This window comes from Cervus canadensis, chromosome 26, assembly GCF_019320065.1.
Source record: "Cervus canadensis isolate Bull #8, Minnesota chromosome 26, ASM1932006v1, whole genome shotgun sequence".
Lineage (NCBI taxonomy): Eukaryota > Metazoa > Chordata > Mammalia > Artiodactyla > Cervidae > Cervus > Cervus canadensis.
Genome location: NC_057411.1, coordinates 14663086 through 14679094, shown reverse-complemented (window position 1 = coordinate 14679094; position 16009 = coordinate 14663086). Strand labels below are relative to the sequence as shown.

The 16009-nt window shown below is 32.3% G+C and overlaps 1 protein-coding gene across 14 annotated transcripts in view; it reads right to left on the bottom strand.

Moving 5' to 3' along the window:
• ADGRL3 (adhesion G protein-coupled receptor L3) overlaps positions 1–15491 on the bottom strand; it is a 709244-nt gene extending 693753 nt beyond the window's left edge. For all 14 annotated transcript variants that reach the window (XM_043447764.1, XM_043447769.1, XM_043447767.1 and 11 more), the window contains exon 1: positions 15417–15491. The gene's annotated coding sequence lies outside the window, so the exon portion shown is untranslated. The remainder of the gene's footprint in view (positions 1–15416) is intronic.
• Positions 15492–16009: the final 518 nt, after the last annotated feature.

Below are 16009 nucleotides of genomic sequence, written 5' to 3'. Positions count from 1 at the left end.
ACACAAAGAAACAATATTAAAAGCAGCAAGGGAGAAGCAACAAGTAACACACAAGGGAAACCTCATGCACTTAACAGCTGATCTTTCAGCAGAAACTCTGCAGGCAAGAAGTGAATGGCAGGAAATATTTAAAGTACCTAAAAGGGAAAAATCTACAACCAAGATTACTGTACCCAGCAAGTAACTCTCTCAAAATTGATGGAGAAATAAAAATCTTTTCAGATAAGCAAAAGTTAGGAGAATTCAGTATCACCAAACCAGTTTTACAATAAATGTTAACGGGACTTATATAGTTAAGAAATTCAAGAGAAGAAAAAAAGACCTACAAAATAAACCCCTAAAAATTAAGAAAATGGAAATAGGAACATATATATCATCAATTACTTTAAATGTAAATGTATTAAATGCTCCAATCAAAAGACAGACTGGCTGAATGGATGCAAAACAAGACCCACATATATGCTATCTATAAGAAAACCACTTCAGACCTCAAGACACATATAGACTGAAAGTGAGAGGATAGAAAAATATATTCTATGGAAATGGGAAGCAAAAGAAAGCTGGAGTAGCAATCCTCATATCAGACAAAACAGACCTTAAATTAAAGAAGATTACAAGAGATAAGGAAGGACACTACATAATGATCAAGGTATCAAACCAAGAGGAAGATATAAATATCTATGCACCCAACGCAGGAGCACATCAATACATAAGACAAACACCAACAGACATAGAGGAGAAATTGACAGTAACACAATAATAGTAGGAGACATTAAAACCCCACTCACACCAACAGATAGATCATCAAAACAGAAAATTAATAAGGAAACACAAGGCTTAAATGATACATTAGATGACATGGATTTCATTGACATCTTCAAGACATTCCATCCAAATGCATAAGAATACACCTTCGTCTCAAGTGCACATGGAACATTCTCCAGGATAGACCACAACTTGGGTCACAAATCAAATCTCAGTAAATTTAAGAAAATTGAAATAGTATCAAGCATATTCTCTGACCACAATGCTATGAGACTAGATATCAATTACAAGAAAGAAAAAAAAAAAAAGAAAAAAAACTGTAAGAAACACAAACACATGGAAATTAAACAACATGTTCCTAAATATCCAGCAGGTTACTAAAGAAATCAAAATGGAAATCAAAAAATGTCTAGAAACAAATGACAATGAAAACATGACAACTCAAAACCTATGGGATGCAGCAAAAGCAGTTCTAAGACAGAAGTTTATAGCAATAAAATCCTACCTCAAGAAACAAGAAAAACATCGAATAGAAAACCTAACTTTATACCTAAAACAACTGGAAAAAGAAGAACAATAAAACCCCAAAATTAGTAGAAGGAAAGAAATAATAAAGATCCAAGTGGAAATAAATTGAAAAGAAATGAAAGAAACAACAGTAAAGATTATTAAAACTAAAAGCTGGTTGTTTGAGAAGGTAAAACAAAATTGATAAACCATTAACCAAACTCATTAAGGAAAAAAGAGAGAAGAATCAAATCAACAGAATTAGAAATGAAAAAGGAGAGGTTATAACAGACAATGCACAAATACAAAGGATTATAAGAGGCTACTGTGAACAAATATATAGCAATATGATAGATAACCTGGAAGAAATGGACAGATTCTTAGAAAAGTTCAATCTTCAAAGAATGAACCATGAAAAAATAGAAATTATGAACAACCTAATCACAAGGACTGAAATTGAAGCTGTGATCAAAAATCTCCCAAAAAACAAAAGTGCAGGACCAGATAGCTTCACAGAATTCTATCAAACATTTAGAGAAGAGCTAATGCCTATGCTTCTAAAACTCTTCCAAAAAATTGCAGAGGAAGGAACATTACCAAGCTCACTTTAGGAGGCCACCATCACCCTGATACCAAAACCAGACAAGGACAACACAAAAAAGAAAACTACAGGCCAATATCACTGATGAACATAGATTCAAAAATCTTCAACAAAATTTTAGCAAACAGAATTGAGCAACACATCAAAAAGTTCATATGCCAGTAATAAGTTGGGTTTATTCCATGGATGCAAGGATTCTTCTATACACACAAATCAAATGGTGTGATGCACCATATTAACAAATTGAAAGAAAAAAGCCATATGATAATCTCAACAGATGCAGAAAAAGCCTCTGACAAATTTCAGCACCAATTTACTATTAAAATTCCTCAAAAAATGGGCACAGAAGGAACCTACTTCAACATAGTAAAGGCCGTATATTATAAGCCTATGGCAAACTTTATTCCCAAAGATGAAAAACTGAAAGCACTCTCCCCAAGGTCAGGAACAAGACAAGGGTGTCCACTTTTGCGACTATTATTCAACATAGTTCTGGAATTCCTAGCTACAGCAATCAGAGAAGAGAAAGAAATAAAAGGAATCCAGATCAGAAAAGAAGTAAAGCTCTTACTGTTTGCAGATGACATGATATTGTACATAGAAAACCCTAAAGATAGTATCAGAAAGTTATTAGAGCTAATCAGTGAATTTAGCAAAGTTGCAGGATACAAAATCAATACACAGAAATCACTTCCATTTCTATATACTAACAATGAAAAGCCAGAAAAAGAAATTAACGAATCAATCCCATTCACCACTGCAGCAAAAAGAACTAAATATCTCAGAATAAACTTACCTAAACACAGAAAATTATAAGACACTGATGAAAGAAATCAAAGATGACATAAACTGATGGAGAGACATTCCATGTTCCTGGGTAGGAAGAATCAATATTGTGAAACTGTCTATACTACCAAATACAATCTACAGATTCAATGCGATACCTATCAAATTATCAATGGCATTTTCCACAGAACCAGAGCAAAGAATTTCACAATTCATATGGAAACACAAAAGACCCCAAATAGCCAAAGCAGTCTTGAGAAAGAACAATGGAGCTGGAGGACTCAACCTTCCTGACTTCAGATTATCCTACAAAGCTACAGTCATCAAGACAATAGGGTACTGGCATAAAAACAGAAATATAAACCAATGGAACAAGACAGAAAGCCCAGAAATAAACCCATGCGCCTATGGGTACCTTATTTTTGACAAACAAGACAAGATTATACAATGGAGCAAAGACAGCCTCTTCAATAAATGATGCTGGGAAAACTGGATGGCTACTCATAAAACAATGAAATTACAACACTTCCACCACCACACACAAAGATAAACTCAAAGTGGATTAAAGACCTAAATGTAAGACCAGAAACCATACAACTGTTAGAGGAAAACATAGGCAGAACAAGAGCAAACAAGATCCTCTATGATCCACTTCCTAGAGTAAGGGAAATAAAAACAAAAGTAATATATTTATAGGGCGACAATGTAGAAACAGACATAGAGAACAGACTAATGGACATGGGGAGAGGGGAGGAGAGGGTGAGATGTATGGAAAGAGTAACATAGAAACTTATATTACCATATGTAAATAGATAGCCAATGGGAATTTGCTGTGTGGCTCAGGAAATTCAAACAGGGGCTCTGCATCAGAGGGGTTGGATGGGGAGGGAGCTGAGAGGGAGATTCAAAAGGGAGGGCGTATTTGTATACCTATGATTGATTCATGTTGAGGTTTGACAGAAAACAACAAAATTCTGTAAAGCAGTTATCCTTCAATAAAATTAAATAAATTTTTTAAATGGCAAAAAAAAAGAAATGTGTTTTAATGTAACTTGATATATATACATTCTTTAAAATGTATCAGAGTACCCAATTTTTGTTGATCTATGACATTATGAAAGATAGAAATACATAAATAAAAATTAAGACTTTATCATCACTAATGGCAGAAATGGACCAGAACTTTGAGTTTACATTCTAAATGTATTAAAGATGAATACACATAATCATAACAAAATCTAATATTATCTCACTAATTTAAACTATGCTGGAAATTTATTTTCTGCTGTAATTAAAGTTAAAAGAATTTTATCAGTGGGCATCATGTATGTACAGGAAATGTATCAAGCATTTGAGTAAAAGCACACATAATAGCACTTCAGAAACATCCTTTCCCCTTTAGGTAACAAAGGCTATAGTAAGTGCAATTTGGAAATGATCTCAGTTCAGATGTTGTCTTCAATTTATGATGAATACAGTTTGTTGGACACTCCATTAGCTCATTATTCCTTGTTGATCTATTAGCATTAGTTCAAAGATGGGATTAAAAAACATGCTACCCTTTCTAAGGGTTTCCTTTGTCTCTCAGCTGGCGAAGAATCCTCCAGTAATGTAGGAATGTGGAAGACCTGGGTTTGATCCCCGGGTTGGGAAGATTCCCTGGAGGAGGGAAAGGCTACCCACTGCAGTATTCTGGCCTGGAGAATTGCATGGACTGTATAGTCCATGGGGTCCCAAAGAGTTAGACACGACTGAGCAACTTTCACTGTCACCCTTTCTAAACGAACAGTTGGGCTATTCCCCTCCATATCAATGTTTTCCAAATTGTTTTATATTGAGTTTATTCCTTGTCATTATATGGAAGTTCATGCCAATTAAAATATATTCAGCTATGTTATCATTAGCTGCTAATGGGAGGGAATAACTGCTACAATATTTATTGATAGAGGTATAATGATAAGAAGCATTTATTTTCTTTGGATATTTACATATTCCTAGAATAAATATCAAACTTTTATTTTCAACTACTTATCACTAGATTATCCATAAAATAACAATCCAAAATAGTACTAATTCAGTGTATTTAATCAGGGATGAAATTAAATTGAAATGAAAAAGAACTCTATTAAGAACTTCATTTGTGGAATAATTAATAACATTCAAAGATTTCTTCACTCATGCCTGAGAACACTGAGACAATATAACAAAAACTGTTTGTCTACAAAACTCAGTTTCTTCATTCAAACTGACAATGGAGAGTTTACATGATTATATATGCATTACCACCACGTTTTATAAAAATCTAGCCATTCACAATTTTTGGCAACAAAGCCAGCAAACAACTGCTTGCTTCCATTACTCTTGTAAGAGGCAATTTGAGAAGCTACTCCCCAGGAATTAAATTTTGTGGATAAACATTTTATCTAATTGCATTATTGTTCTCAGAACATTGAAGGCAACACTAAGCCAAACCAAGAAATTCAATTTCTTTATTCTTTTTTCTTAAAGAATTAAATTCTCCTCCACTAACACATTTTAGAACTCAAGAACAAAATGTATATAATATACATGAGATGAATTGGAAAGAGATGAAAGAAATTTTTATTTATGTGTAAAATTTATAATGTTTTAAAGAAGAAAAACTGTAGTCCTCCTCAACTAAGTATGTTCTAAAGGTATATATGTCAAAGGTTTATATAAAAATGCAGGGGAGGAAGTTAAGCACTTGGAATTCATCAATGCTGAATACACTAGTGTTTCCGATCAGCTTACAGAAAACAGTAGCTATCAGTTCTACCCCTCTAGTTCATGTTTCTTATCTGATGGTTATATCCTACCTTTAATGCAACTCTCACACTTCCAAGAGATGTTGTTTTTTTTTTTAAAAAAAAGACAATATTGTTATAAAATTAGTTCTCTACTTAATATATAATCATATCAAAAGGATCTCTTATTATCCTTAAATTTCCTCAGGTATCTTTACCTAATACTCCATCACTGAGGAAAACTATATTCCCTCAAATAGAATATTCACTATTTTCTAATGAATACAGTATTTTCTAAAGAATATCTGTTCTTTTAGAATCTCCATTCTCTGCCTCAGGAAGTAAAATCCTTCCCATACGCTAGTAATTTGCAAAGCTTTCCTAAGGCCTTTTATTCAGAATTAATTACGTCCTTTTTCTCATGTTTCTATTATAGTATTTAGGACATTATAATGTAGCTAGTTTTACATGATCCTTTATCCCCTGCTAGAGTTGTGATTTTCTCTGTGTCAGGACAAGGACAACACAATCCCTCTAGACCATACCAGAGGTTTTAAGTATCCCAGATATTAATATAATACCCACTAAATCATTTTTTAAAAACAAATTTAATGTTTTAACCTTTATTCCTCTTCAAGATTCACAATGACATTCTTCAGCATTTGAAAAATATTACTTAATGAGGCAGTAGTTACCCGCATTAAGTAAATGTAACCAAAGATGATGTTTTTAATCAGTCCCCTTTCCTTGTGATTATATAAGTGAAAATTCTGTTAAAAAGAAAAAAAAAAACCTCATATTTACTCTGAAAAAAATTGAGAAATCATTATGAAGTCTATGTTTCATAATAAGGAGAGGTAAGTTTGAGTAGACTCCGGGAATTGGTGATGGACAGGGAGGCCTGGCGTGCTGCGATTCATGGGGTCACAAAGAGTAGGACACAACTGAGCGACTGAACTGAACTGAACTGAACTAATTCAATACATTTGTACTGATAGAAATTCTGGAAAAAATGATAAAACGCTATTTTCAATAAAGCTCTATAGTACTAAAAAAGAGGTTATCAGTTTATATTTACTCAAGTAAATACTTAATATAAAACAAATTCTAGAATTTTTTAAATTACTTAACTTTTGAAAAATAGTAAGAAAATTAATGATTTGATAATAGTCAAGGTTCCTAGAATGATTCGTGGATTTCTTCCAAGTACCAAAGCTGTTTTTCAAAGTTATACATATTTTTAAGTCTTTTACAACATACTGTATATATCCTTGCCTTGTGACAAAATATATTAAACACACACAAACTAACTTTTTCTTCTCAATGACCCAAGATCACTACAGAATTGCAGCATCCTATTTTTTTTTTTAAGAGCAAGAAGGTCCTTTATGGATAATCTAGCACTACCCTCACTAATTGCACAAAGGAGAATACTATAATCCAGAGAGATTATATGGTGTGCCCTGGGTCTCATAGCAAGTTAATGGCAAGACCAAGCCTAGAGGGAACAGAACCTGATTCAGAGGTGTTCCTAATGGGAACCACATTTCTAAAATATGTATTTCAGAAACTCTTAGGTACGTATGGAAACTTTACTCTGAAATATAATAGACTGCTACACTTACAAGATTTTTTATGATGACTTTCAATTTCTATTCATGCCTCATACTTGATAAACATTAACATTTAGTTTTTAGTATTTCTAAACTTTTATATGTGTTTTTTGTAAATTTTCACTTAAGTCTTGGATGCTAAATGACCAAATTTGTTAGAATATATTGTGTGTTTTTTTTTTTTCCAGTGAGGATCTTTTCTATGTAAAAAGTGCTTTAGTTAGAATAAAACTAATTTGCTTAATTAGTATACAAGCTAATATTGTACCTAGTGGATAAACAGTTAAACTGCAGTTCCTATGGTTAATTGTTTGGGGATCAATTTAAAGGAAACAAGACATATTCCCAAAGAAAAGTGAAAAATATTATGGAAGGAAATATCATGAAAGCAGCATTTTCCACTTGGATGACATATTTTTTTCTATTTAAATTCAGAGATAAATAAAAGCAGGTCTTGAAGTCAGCATTAAAAAAGTAACAGCTTAACTTAGCACTTGAAGATTAAAATCTTTGCATAGCACCAATTTATATAACAACAATGTCACATAAGATACAAATAAAATAGCAACAGGAAGAAAATAAGCCTGAAATACACAACAGAAACAATAAAAAAAAATAATATACACACTTACCATGACACAACACTGCAATTCTCAGGTATTTATACTAGAGAAATGAAAATTTATGCACATACACACATATGAATTTTTACAGGAACTTTAATTTCACCAAAAACTACGAACAACGCAAATGTCTTCAACTAGGGAACAGATGGATAAATGAACTGTGAGTTAGCTATAGATTGGAATACTGCCAGCAATAAAGAACATGTGAATTGTTGATATACTCAAAAACAAGGATGAATCTCAAAGGCATTATGATGAGTGAAAGAAGTCAGTTTCAAAAGCCTGCTTATTGTATGATTTGTTTATATGGTATTCTAAAAAACCTAAAAATGTAGGAATGAAGAACAGAATAGTGTTTGCAACGGATTAGACACACAGGCAGAAAATGACTAAAAATGGGCAGCAAGGAGAAACTTTTAGGTGCTATAACTACTTTGTATCCTACTTATGGTGATAGAAACATAGTTCTATACAAGTCTTAAATCTCAGAATAGAATGTAGAAAACAAAACACTATAAGCATAGATACATAGTCAGATATATAGATAGGTATAAAGACAGACAAATAACAGCCACAGTTTCATGGGTATACACATTTACTTCATAATTTGAAATACATGTATTTAGGAAAACATTTTAAATGTATATACTCAATTTAAAAATTATTTAAAAATCCTTTTCCTGCAAAAAATAAATAAAAATCGTCAGTAATAAACTATTTTTAGTTTTTCGCTATGGCACAAAACAAAAATTCCATTCCCTCCAACTTATAAATATTTACATTCTAGAGCAGTCCTCTCTATACTCCACATAATATCTCCAATTCAGGCAGAAATGACCAGTCTTTTTTGAACCATCACAATATTTTCAACGCCATAAATCAGGCAGGCAGTGTAGGGGATTGTGTGACCTGAGGCAGGAGAATTATCTGGGAAATATTTGCAATATCCCATGTAAGGGATAAAAAAGATTTAGTGTCTAAGGCGACAACACTGGGGACTTTGTGACAGTTCTGCATTTAAGACTCTGTATTTAAAGGATAAAACTGACCAGTCTTAGTGACTGATTGTATTTGATTAGTGAGAGTTGAAGTCTCAGTGGCACAAATCTCAATATTCTATAAATTCTATAAATCACATGATCTATATATAATTATTTTAAATGCTCAAAGTTTTTAAATTTTGTTTCTCATTATTTTTTTACTTTTGGTTTAGGTATTCAGCACTGTTCTGAAATATTAATGTTTCAGGTTTAGGGTGATGAGTGTGTTAAGTAGTAAGTGACATGCATACATAGAAACATAGAAATTGAAATTAGTAACAATAATAAAAGATACTTTTAATTGAAAATGACTTTATGCCTTACATAGGTTTGATTTTAGTGCAATATTCCCTAAATGGCAGTCTTTTATCAGACATATAAAATATAACATCTGAAAATGATTAAAGGGAGAAGGTGAGTATTTCGATAAATTGACTTTCTGTAACTAAATTTTAATATACATCAAAAGTTTTAAAAAGAGTTATAAATTAAATCAAAGAATTCCACCACTAAAAATCTATTAAAAAAATAATCACTATGTATCAACGGATTTATACATGTTTAGCTCAGTCGTATTTATGATGAATAAAATATAGTATAATGATAGTAAGAAAGTACTTGCCCATTTATGAGGCTATGAATATGCTTATTTATTTAAATAAATAAATATGCATATGTATATTTATCTGTTTAAAAGGATAAATAAGAATTTATACTAAAACATTAACTATGACTTTCTCTGAGTGTGACACTATGGATAATATTTAACTTTCTTTGCAATATTTCTAAATTGTCTATAATAATCATACACTGATTTTACAATACAAAATCTAGTAAACATATTAAATGATTAAATTTTTAAATTTGATATTCTAAAACAAAACTTTGAATAAAAATGTTGTAAGAAAAGCAAAAATACTGCTCCAAAGATATCTAGTAATTGGCTATAACTTTTTTAACTTCATAAAACTCTAATTAAAAACAAGTTATATTTGTTTTGGTCAGATAAGTATTATTGCCATTTTTGTATATACTCCATTTGCTATTTCTGCTTCATTGCCCACTTTGTTGTTTAAATGGTGGCTGACAACTTTCACCTTGCAACAATGACTGGCAGCTATCATTCCAATGCCAGACTTATCTTTATGCAAATTTCCAAAGGTCACCATTTATGAATGTAAATTCTGAAGGGTACTAACTATACAGCTGACAGATTCTGACAGCCACTATATCTCCAAGAATGGAATAAGCAAGGATGACTGTCTGAATAATTAATGTGTTTTTACTCTGCCCATGGCCAGTTTATACATCTTACACTTTCTGACTGTGGTTTTGAAATTAATTAGAAAATGTAATTTCAGAGCATACCAAGACGTTTTTTCTTAATTTCTATAAACAAATGGGTGAAGAATTTGAGACAATTAATGAAATGACCTTCAGTTTAAAGTGTTCTATTTCCAGAGATCATTCCTACCTAGGTATAAAAATTAACATCAAGCTTTGGAAATAATTTCTGCAAAAAAAAAAAAAAAACCAAGCTCTATTATTCCTAGGAAGAAAATTGTTTTTTTGTAAAAAACACACAGGGTCTCTAGAACCCTGCTCCCTAAAGCTCAGTAAATGGTGCCACCATCCATGGAGACATCAGTTTCAAGCTTCTTGAGATTTGTCTCACTGAGACTTCAACTCTTACTAATCAAATATAATCAGTCATTATTACTTGTCAATTTTCTTTAAATACAGAGTCTCAAATGCATTTCTACTACTCAATCCCCAGTGTTGTCACCTTAAATCAAATCTTTATTATCTCTTACATGAGATATTGCAAATATTTCCCAGATAATTCTCCTGCCTCAAGACACACAATCCCCCACACTGCCTGCCTCCAGAATTAACTTTTTAATATCCAAAGTCATGAGCAAGGCCAGTGGTACAATATAAAAGACACATTAAAGTAAAACTTAAAAGGATGCTATAAAGAGGAAATATTTCAAATATATTGACTAATAGGATGAGACAAGAAACAGAATTGTGTGTAATGTGGTATTATATGATCTGGAGAAAAAGAAAGCAAGAGAGGAGGGTGGGGTATGCCCCCAGACAGTTTCAATATTAAATAGTTTGTTCAAGGAAGGCTGCCATGAGAAGAGAGTATCTGAAGCCTAGGAAGTAAGCCATTGGAGTATCTTGGGAGAATGTGATTGGTAGAAGATGCTAAGACTCCTTGGTAGGGAGGGCTCCTGTGGTCAGTGAATGAAAATGGTGTCAGGGCAGCTGGAGTTCAGATAAGGTTGAAGGCAGAACAGGAGAGAAAACAGTGGAGCAAGAAAAACAGGAGACTGCTGCAATTCTCCAGTCAAGTGGATTGTGATTTGGATGTAGCAGACAAGGTACTCAGTAGCCCAACAAAAGATGCTGATGAATATGCAATGCATTTGAAAGAAAATTCAAGATTCACTCTAAGCATCTGTGCCTAAGGACTTGGAAGAATGGAACCATTAACCAAAACTTGTGTGAGCATGATGCTTCTGAAATACTTGTATTATTTTGAAAAATGTGATTTGATTCTTTCTGACCGAATCGATACTAAGAAGTCATTTACAGTGGAAAATATACTCCAATAAATCTTTTGTACAAGATTCAAAAAATTATAGTTCATTTTAAAAACATGAGTGTCCAGAGTGCTTAAATATACCTAGCTCTACCCTAAATGATATGTGGTAGATGATGTTGTTAACTCCGTATGTCTAGCAAAGAAATTGAAGCAGAGAGAAGAAAAGTAACACCTTGAAGGTCATATATAGAATCCTTCTTCAAAACTTTAGTCAGCTTCTTCTTCAGTCAGCTTCCTCTCAGGGGTTATTGTTTTTCTTTTGCCGTATTTCATTATTAACGAAGATTCTAGAAACACCCAGGACTGATACTGGCAGGAGGGAATGACTACAAACAGGCACAAGAGAACTTGTGTTGAAGGATACAGTCTACATCTTGATTTTGGTGGTGCATTTTAACACAACTTAATGCATCAAAATATAATTGCAAATTAAAAATAGTGTGTTTAATATACATAATTATATATCAATAAACATGAATTTAAAAAGCAATCTAGCAAATATCATAAACTGATTGATATTGGAAAAACAGGTTTTGTCCAAAGGCAAAACAAATCTCTCATACTACATAATTTGTTCTAACACTACTTTTTTTTTTCTGGTTAAAGCAATGTTTCTCATGTAATTTTCTAAGAATAGTTAGTGATAAAGTAACATAATTTTATTTGTTGCCATGTAATTTGTCTTGTGTGATTTCAACCATCTTTACCACAGCAGGAAGAACTATGGTTTCTCCAATGATTTCATTCCTTCTCTGCAGGAAATCTCAAATACAACTTCTAAACATTTATCATAAATTTAGTGAAAATTTGTAAATGACTAGATTGAGCATGACTTCAGACATTGCTGAAAAACCCAGAAAGGGGTGCAGCTGTGTTCCAGATATTATTAAAATTTTTGTATTAATGATGCTGTGTACTGTCACTAACCTATACCTCAAGACAAATACGCTCTTAGGCCAAGTTTAATCACATATAAGAGATTATGTTGTTTTTGACACCCTGAATAAATTTAAGGAGATTATCAATGCTTATAATGAATCTGAAAATAGGCTTTATATAGAGAAAATGCCAGCTATACCATTTGTTGTTGACTTATGCATGGGATTAATCAAATAACCTTTATTTTGTAAGTTTAACTCAAAATTCCCTGATGGCTCAGATGGTAAAGAATCACCTGCAATGCAGGAGACCCCGGTTTGATTTCTGGGTCGGGAAGATCCACTGGAGAAGGGATAGGCTACCCACTCCAGTATTCTTGGGCTTCCACTGTGGCTCAGCTGGTAAAGAATTCATTTACAATCCGGGAGACCTGAGTTTGATCCATGGGTTGGGAAGATCCCCCAGTGAAGGGAAAGGCTACCCACTCCAATATTCTTGCCTGGAGAATTTCATGGACTCTATAGCCCATGGAGTTGCAAAGATTTGGACATGACTGAGCGACTTTCACTTTTACTTTTGTAAAGACTTTTGTTTAAAGATCTATCTAGTTGAATCTAGTTGAAAATAGACAATGATTCTATTTCACATACTTATCAAAACACTTGTAACGTCAGTATACTAAAATACTCTTAAAAATACAATTGCCATCAAAATCCAATGAGATACCACTTGATATCCATTAGAACGGCTGTAATCAAAATGACAATAAAAACTTTTGGCAAGAATATGATGAAATTAGAACACACATAATTTTGGTGGGAATGTAAAATCCTTCAAATTGCTTTGGAAAGCAATTTGGAAGTTCCTCAAAAGGTAAAACATAGTTACCATTCCACCCCACCTATCCATCCAAGAAAAAGTAATACACATGTCTGTGCAAAAACTCGAACATATATGTTCATAGCATCATTACTGATAATAGCCAGAAAGTGTTAAAGAACCCAAGGTCCATCAACTGATAAATAGATAAACAAAATGTGATTTTATTACTATTATCCATGCATAAAATAATTGTCCTGATTCACACAAGAGTTGAAACTTGAAAACATTATGTTAAGTGAAAAGAGCAGATACAAAAATATTGTATGATTCCATTTATATGGTAAATCCATAGCAGCAGAAGATAAGTTAATGACTGCCTGCTGATGTGATGAGGCAGGAATGGGGAGGAACTGCTTATGGGTACAATGTTTCTTTGAGGAATGAGAAAATGTTTCTAGATTAGATAGTGGTGACAGGTACACAGCTCTGCAAATACACTAAAAATCACAGAATTATATACTTTAAAAGGGTGAACATATGGTATATGTATTTTATGTCAACTAAAAAACCAGGAAACAAATACTGTCTACCACTTAATACTGTAAAAATTTCAAAAATTTTCCAGAAATTTCATATTTGGGGGCCAGTAGCAATCATAGTAAATATTATAAGGTTTTTGTTGTTTCTCATATTTCTTAATGAAAATAGGCATCAGAAGAGATTTGAAAATTTTTTTCTCACAACCTTATGGATACTTAAGCACTCTAGAGACAGCTAAGATGGAAAATTAAGCTTTCGTCTGGTAAACATGATATGTTACATGAGCTGCTCCAAATCTACTTTTCCAGACTCATCTCTTAACATTGTACTATCACATGTGTAATCCCTCAGTCCTTCAATGGCCATCCCTTTCTTCTTTATGCACCCCTTCACAAGATATTGTGTTGATCTGGAATGCATGGCCACCCACATGGCCTCCCTTTCTCTCTATCAGCAACCTCTCTCAGTGAATTTCACAGCATGCATGAAGGTTTCAAGGGCCTCCAGCAAAAGTAAGCTCTCCCATGGCTGTTTCCTTAGCAGTTTGCTACTGACCCTTTTAAAATATATATAATCACTTCTATAGAGCTTCATGTCTTTCTCATTAGCCTTAACTTCTCTATAGCAAGCACATACAAGTTTAGCTTGGCTTAATTTTTTTTAAAATGATTAAAAAAAATGATTCAGACGGTTTTAAAATTTATTTCTTTCACTAAGTGCCAGAAAAACCACTTTACTCAAGTCAATAAAAGAACTTCTGTGAAATTTATATTGCAATGTATAGATAAGCTAGTAGATTCAATCACATCTATTCTGGAAAAGAGGGATAATGTTATTTGCTTGCTTTGTAAAGGAGTGGGCAGAAGAGAACAGTGACAAAGAAATTGCAAAAAAATATCTAAAAGAAAGAAAATCAAGGGGAAAATTTAGTATCTACAAAGGTGCCTGCAATGCTTTTATAGTCTTAAGTCACTCAATATTCTTCTTAGAGTAAAAAGAAAAATACAGAATCTTTGAAAACAGGCTTATAATGATTTATAATACATAACAATTATATCCTCAATTCAAAATTAGATTAATATGATTTTAATATAGAGAAAATAAAGTTAATATTTCTACTTTCAAGCTGCATGTTTATAATAGTGTACATTTTAGAAATTTCTAAATTAAGGAATTTAACTTTAGTAACTTCAAGAAGAAAGGAAATTCCAATTTTACCATTGAGTAATTAATTTTGTTTTCAAATGATTTGCTGCAAAACAAACTACATGTACTGGCCTACTGTAATACTCCTTACAGTCTCTTATGTTGTACTGCATACATATATTTATGATAAATAAAAACATTACTTTTGAAAAGAATGTGCTTTACATTAAATAGTCTGGTCTATAAGATGCATACATTTATTTCCTAATATTCATTTTCACCATCATGGATAGGTAATTGAGAGCAAATAGAACGGATTAAGCAAAAGTGACTTTAATGAATTGTCATATACATGTACTAATTTTTTTAAAAAATCTGTATAGTTATCCAATATTACTTAGGAGTGTAAGATAGCCATATGCTTTTCAAAAGTAGAACACTGATGAAATTATTTTTAGTAGCCCATTTAGTGTGCAAATATTTAGAGTACAATTCCTCACAACAAGTACTTTGTAGTATATTATTTACATATTTGTTCACAAGCAATGTCAATTTAATTTCCAAAACTATGTAAAAATTGCATTTCAATAGCCCATCAAACAATATGTTCAATTTTCAGTGAAACAAATAAAAGCATATACTAAGTCGAATATATTAAATATACTTTGAAATTACTAACAATCATGATTGGCAGCAATAATCTAATAATTACCTTAATTTGCGCTTCAGTTGCTAAAACTCCATATTTTTTTCCTCCGATTTACTGAACACTTAAACATTTCTGTAAAAAAAAATTAATTAGATGATGAGAAAAAATACATACTTTATAGTTATAGGTGTAGCACTATTTGAGTATATATGTATTTCTTATTGTTTGTCAAATGTATTTTTCCAACAAAGGTTAGGGTATAGCTGCTAGTCACAAAGTCATGTCTGACTCTTTGCAATCCCATGGGCTGTAGCCCTCCAGGCTTCTCTGTCCATAGCAGCAGAACCACATATAAAAACAAAATTCAATTCACATGTGATTTGTCTTCCTTCACCATCTAATTTACTCTAATGTTCAGTGGGAAAATTGAATGAATTTGATAGGTATGGTGCTTAAATATTTTCCCAATTAAATGAACACACAGGGTTTTAAAATAAATTCTGAGGTTTCCAAGAAATTTTGGAAACTTTTAGCTAAGATCCCGGGATATGTTTAATCACTTTTATTACTAGAACTATTGTGGGAAAATATTGGAGGAAGACCTTAATATATCTTGCTACTCTATTAGACAGATACACACAAACCCCAAAAATATA